Here is a 6,000-nt window from a genome sequence, read left to right as displayed (position 1 = left end):
CCCAGTAATGGTCACCTTACGGAAATACGCACTCAAATATTATACTATTATATATCTAGAATACAATATTAAAATATTTTTGTTTTACAGAAAAGTTTAGCATTTTACTTATTATTTATAACAATTTTTTTAAGACGTGGAAAGAAAAAAACAGAGTGAAAATTTTGGCTAGCTCATTGACCATTTTTTAATAAATATAGAATTATTGTTTATAGGTAGGATATATTTATTTAAGAATAGCTTACATTATGGATATATAGTGCATCTCATTATTTTTTATTTATTATCTAAAAAACTTATTTTAAAAAATATAATATAAATATATTTACTCTTTGCTGTTTTCTTATCTTACGTTTTAGATATTTTTTGTTGATTTTACAATGTATATGATTAAGATTACCATAAAAACGATACTATTAAATATTAAAAGACCTATATTTGCATAGAGGTACATATGGATGTTCATATATATTTATATTTTATATATTCTTACGAATTTTATGTTGTAGTCTTATCATTTAAATACTGAAGATATTTGAATATCAATATTACAAAAATGTAAATATATTGAAAATTGTAAATGGTAAGCTTAGTGCCATTTCTTGTATATCTTTTTCGTAAAAAATTACAAAGCCAGGCATGTGTGTGTTTACTCGTATTGCGCAACGTACGTGTGTATTCGTAAAAAGCCAGCAAATAAACGGTAAGCAAGATAAATATGTAGTTTAAGCAGAGCCATCCGCAATCACAAAGAAAGAAGCTGTCCGGACAGATAGAGTGCCCTCCCTTGCCAGGAAATGGAAAAAGCATTAAGCGATCCCCATCCGACCCACACGGCCCACTTCTTCTTCTTCCCTTCCTTCATCTAGTTTCCATTCCTCGCGCTGCTCTCACATACATATGTAATACAAAACCCTTCCGCATCCATCATCGAAAATTAATCGTTTATTTTCTCGTCTTATCTCGCCACTTTAACGATGCGCATTCAAATTCCCAGCCCTTCGATCCATCGAAATTCATATGCATTATACAGGATGGGCGAATACTAAGACCTTCTCACATACAAACCTCATTTTCTTAGTAGATCATTATCTTTATTTAGTGTTTAATATTTATAATATACTAGATTAGATAACTACATATTTTATTTATATATATTATTTAATTTATGTAGTTATTTCTTAGAATAATTTAATATAACTAGCTGTCGGTACATCACTATCGTGAGGTACCGCAGCTATTGAGTGTGTGTATATACCGGACCCTGAACTTTTTTGCTTTATTAATTTTATTTTTGATTCGTTCTAATTTTATTTTTTATTTATTTTAATTATTTAATTATTATTAGCAAATATTTAAAATATTTTGTAGCTATTCGCAATATAGTGAATTTCATATTTTATCTATCAATAAGCTATCAATAAAAGTAATATAATACAAAGGTATGCATACTCTAGTATTATCTAATATTTATTAAAAATATAAAAAGACAATATTCACTGTGGATAAAAATTAACAGATTTACTTTGATTATCGTTCCTTATATATCAGTATCACTTTTTGGCAAAAAGGTTACATTGTTTTGATTATTGAACGTATAATACATCCTTACGGTTTAGAGTTAATTTTCAGAAACAATGTGATATATAACATTTATATATTGCAAACAATAAAATTATGACGTTTTGCCTTAACTTAACTGTTGAAGAAAAGAGGCAGATTTAAAGTGTATTTTAATGTTTTTCTTCAGTTCTCATTTTTAAATTTCATTTATGGCTAAAAGTAGGAATGTTTGTGCTCAATGCTTAACTATTGTATAAGTATATAATACCTTAAAATATGTATATAATTAAGCATTTCTTAAAAGGTACTGTGGTGCTTTTTTACAAGACATTTCCTATTTATACACTTTTTGCCTCAAAACGCGCTCATGCTTTGTGTCAATCAATACACAAAGCAAATCAAATCAAACACAAATAGCTGCAGAAATAGATATATTTTAAATATTATTAATATATTTTTTAAAACATATTTTTCTTGACCTCGCTTGCTTTAGCATCGTGCGTGAGCAATCGAATTTAGTTATTATTGTTCATGTATTGCGTGATACACGCAAATTAATCGTATGTTAATAAACTGTAGCTAATTAGCTACAAAGCTTTTTAGAAAAATAAACAACACATTTGTATAAGCAGCGTGAAATCAAATTTTTTCGAGAACATCAGTCTTTCAATGTTAAAACATGTATCGTTATTTAGTTACACTTTATAAATAAATATTACAAAAATAAGTATGTTTAATAAAGCCGCCGCAGATGCCATATTTGAGGGTCGCAAGTAGTTATTCTTCTCGAAAAAAATGCATAATGATGATTTATCAAGAAACTTTTTCGTAATGTTTATTTTTTGTTTAAAAAAAATTTATAAAAATGTTTAAAAGCAAGTACTGATTTATTTTGATAAATTAATAGCTGTATTCAGAGCAGGTAGTAAGAAAAGGGGTTTAAACGGTTTTGCCGTACATGTACGGCGGTCGAACTTTTACTGTTTTGAGGACAAAAATTACACATATATGTATATATAGTATACTTGCTTTGCATCCTTAATTACATTGAGCTTTTATTATCCAATAAGCATTTACAATTAAAATTAAAATTAAAAATTAAGTATTTTATACATTATATTTTTATTTATTCATTCTGCATTATATTAATGAAGTATTTTTTTAGTACAAATTAGCATGTGTTACACTCACTGAAATTAGAATATTTTCAAATAGTCATATATGATAATTTAAAAAAATGCATCCTATTTTTAATCCAGTCACAACATAATAAATTGCAACTGCATAGCATTAGCGTCCGCGCACATTTTTTCGGTTGCCGTTTTGATTGCACGCCCACACCCCCGTGGCAATTTTCAACCCTCTTGCAACTCAAACTCGAACGCCAACCCCTTGTGTTGTGGATACAATGGGAAAAGTAAGCAAATTAAAATTAGTGTAATTTACGGTGCGAGCCTCCCCGCGGAATAAGGCGACCCCGCAATATCTGTATGAAATTTTTAATAACCCACCCCCGCATGGACCCACCCCCATTCGGTCGCCGTTTTAATTGAAAAATGAACAAAACGCGCGGGCATTAACAATATGTTTAATTAAATTTCGCCCCGGTCGGGGATATTGATGGCGAATGTGAGCAATTATCTTTTATGAGAAACTTTCGAACGAACGCTCGGAACGCAATAATTTTTCGGTGAAGGAATTCGATCATGATTAAACCATGAACGTACTTACGCGAGAGCGTAATGAGTTGCAGAGAAATTAATAGTGTAATAAAATATTTGCATCAATGTATGTTTTATTAATTAGATGAACATAAATATTAACTTGGGGTACATACAAATGTTTTTTTAAAAAAAAAGCTAACAATTAAATTATTATAATCTATGTTGATATTAAATCCAACAAAGCTTTTATATATCAAAAACACATTTACTGCCCAAAAGACCAGCCAACACCGACACATGATATTATACATCAGATACACAATTAAATAATAAAATAACTATACCTATTAATATATATCAATGAAAAAATGCGTGTAGCGATTCGAACGTAATACAGCACACGCGCGTTTGAAATCCCGCGAGCGGTTCCCGCAGACCTAGCAGCCGTCAAGAAGTACGCTCGCATTATTACGATCCCCTCTAACGTACGAGGTAGGTTTATATATTTAATATTTATAAAATATTGGTTGTAACAATATTTTATAATTATTAAATATATGTCACTTATTTCAATCTAAAGTTTTACTACTTAGTAGTTGATAATTGTGTTTACTCAGTAGTAAAACAGTTGGGGAACGCTTGTTGTGTTGCAATAAAAATCCCAATAAATTAATAAATATATAAAAAGTCAAGTGAATTCCAAAGATTGAAAATATATCTTAAGTGTAGAATAGTGGTAAGCATATATTATTAAAAACCAAGCATTGAATATTTTTAAAATCAAACAGGTGATATTTTTTTTGTACATCCTATACACATCTCGGCAATATTGCTTAGTCTCCCCTCACAGTGGCAACAATACGCCGGCCAGCTCAAGTATCCGATTATATAACACGCAAAATTTCAATTACAACTTGTAATTAGTTTTTCGAGAGTTTTTCTTTCAAGATACATCTATTCGTGGGTCTGGTGGCTTCCTCTCTGCCACCTCGCCGCCACCCCCGTTCCTCCTTATTTCCAGACTTCTATTAATACGTTCCCTATGCACCGAGAGAAACACTTATACATTTTTCCCATAGTGTAATTAATCTTTGATCTGTGTCCGCGAAACCGATTATGTATTGTATCGTAAGCGACATTCGTAATTGAATTCTCTTAAGTAATTTAAGAGCACTGGGTAGGTATCCTTTGAAGGAATGGAAAAGAAGGGGTGGAGGTTCGGGGGATGAAGAAAGCCGGACCGTGGGGGGTTTCATAAACGCTTTCCATTAATTAAAAAATAAAATGGGTTTTAGCTTTTGTTATAAGCCTTCTTTTCACCGTGATGCTGAAATTACTAGAAATATAATTGAACGCCAGCTACCCCTCTAAATGGAATTGCCATTTTTCTCTCGTTCCTTATATATCGTTGTTGGCGCATTGAAAGAACGATAATAATACCAGTAATGAGGAATATACTAATTAAAATTATTTTAAGAATAATTTTTTTCATTTAAATACAAAAAAATGATTTACTGTGGTTATTAAAATAACAAATTTATATACACATGCATGTTTTATTATTTAACATATATATCATAGATACATTGATTATTCTATAAACTTATTTTTAAATAGAAATAAAAAAATATTTTAGGCTTTTTAACGCATAGTTAAAATATTTTTTGGAATTGCTTTTAATATTTTGTGCATCTAAAAATGTTTAAAATATTTTATATGTGACACTTTTTTGTATGTTTTAATAAGGTATTGAGACAAAATAACTATCACGTGATTTTCATGCCATTGTATGTTTACTTGTTTGCAAATCTCAAAACACATGTTCGCAAAAGGCTCGGTTAAGCATATCGGTTCTAAGAAAGCAAAATTTCAGAGATTTGCACGAAATATTCAGAAATGAGCCATCCCTTATCTCGCCGCACCGTTTAGATTTATCTTTTGTTTGCATGGCCATGTTTCTGTTACTGTTATAAATTAAAATATCATATATAGCTAGAATATTATTTTTTCTAATTATTATTATGTCTTTATTTTTAAACAATCGTGCATAGGCTGGAAAGCAATTCTTCAAAAATAATATAAACGTATAATCAAAAAGCATAAATAACGTTATAATAGTATAACCAAAAATAGTTTTTAAAAATATTTGTATAGCCTTTAAATGACAAAACATTATATTAAAACATAAGTACGTACACTTATGCTTTCACTACAATGAAAGTATATTTTTTGTATGCTTTAGAGCAGTGATTTAAAACCTTTTTTGAGCACAAAAAAGCATTTCCTTCGCAACTTACCTGGCATAAACACGTTATTATGAACGTACTATATTTAATGCTTATGCTTTGGTTTTTAGTAAGGAGATTTTACATTACGGTTATTTTAAGAATATTTTACTAGCTATCTACTATATTTATATAAATATTTTCATTGTTATTTTTATTCACGGGCGAAAGTAATTCATGCTACTTTTCGCTAATAAGCGTTTAAAAAGCGTCCGGCATAATCCGATGATATAAAATGACTCGTGACTTATGAGTGGTCAGCTAACTCTGATGACGGAATCGCGTATTAAATTAATTATGTAATAAACTAAATATTTTAGCGATACATCCTTAGATTAATAAGATTTTATATATAGTACATATGTTCTTATATCAACAAAAAATGTAATTTTCTATAATTTAATTGTAAATATTTGTTTTATTTATAATAAACTATTTTTTTTATATTACATAGATAATTGGTAAAAAAATATTGCGATAAATAATTA

Source organism: Plectrocnemia conspersa, unplaced genomic scaffold, assembly GCF_051122295.1.
Source record: "Plectrocnemia conspersa isolate PC_06_02 unplaced genomic scaffold, ASM5112229v1 ptg000008l, whole genome shotgun sequence".
Classification (NCBI taxonomy): Eukaryota; Metazoa; Arthropoda; class Insecta; order Trichoptera; family Polycentropodidae; genus Plectrocnemia; species Plectrocnemia conspersa.
Note: the sequence above shows the minus strand (reverse complement) of the source record.